Genomic DNA, 837 nt, shown 5'->3' on the forward strand with positions numbered 1-837 from the left:
GATGAAATTTGCAAGCAACTGAAGACCGATTTCGACATCAAGGAACTGAGTGAGATTAAATACTGTCTCGGAATTCAAGTCAAGCGCAACAGAAGCAAGAAAACGATCGAGATCAACCAAGAAGCGATGATCGATCGTATTGCAGAGCGATTCAAAATGGACGAAAGCAAACCAACATATCTGCCAGCAGATGCAAACTCAAGATTGATCAAGACAAAGTCAGAAGACAGAGAGAGGACACCTAAGATGCCATATCGCGAACTTATTGGCTCGTTGATGTACATCATGGTGTGTACAAGACCAGATATCAGCAAAGCAGTGGGTGAAGTGTCCAAGTTTTGTGACGACTTTAACCTTGAACACTGGAATGTGGCTTCGAAGATTTTGAAGTATCTGAAGACTACCAAAAGCTATCACTTGTGTTTGAAGGCAGCATCAAGCAACCGATGGTGGCTTATGCTGATGCCAGTTGGGCAAGTGACCAAGACAGTGGAAGATCGGTGACAGGATATGTTATCATCATAAACGGGACAAGTGTCAGCTGGAAGTCTCAAAGGCAGCCTACAGTGGCTATGTCAAGCACTGAAGCTGAATACATGGCGCTATTCGCTGTTGTTCAAGAAGTCATCTGGATCAGAAGACTATTGAAGCAAGTTGATACAGGCAGTTCAGGACAAGCAAGTGAACCAACAACGGTGTTTCAAGACAACAAAAGTACGATTCTATTAGCAAGCAATCCAAGTCAACATTCAAGGACCAAGCACATCAATACCAAGTTCCATTTTGTGCGAGACCAAGTTAATGAAGCAACCATCAAGATTGTGTACAAGTCGACAG

The sequence above is a fragment of the Plasmopara halstedii genome (assembly GCF_900000015.1).
Source record: "Plasmopara halstedii genome assembly, contig: Scaffold_1211, whole genome shotgun sequence".
Lineage (NCBI taxonomy): Eukaryota > Oomycota > Peronosporomycetes > Peronosporales > Peronosporaceae > Plasmopara > Plasmopara halstedii.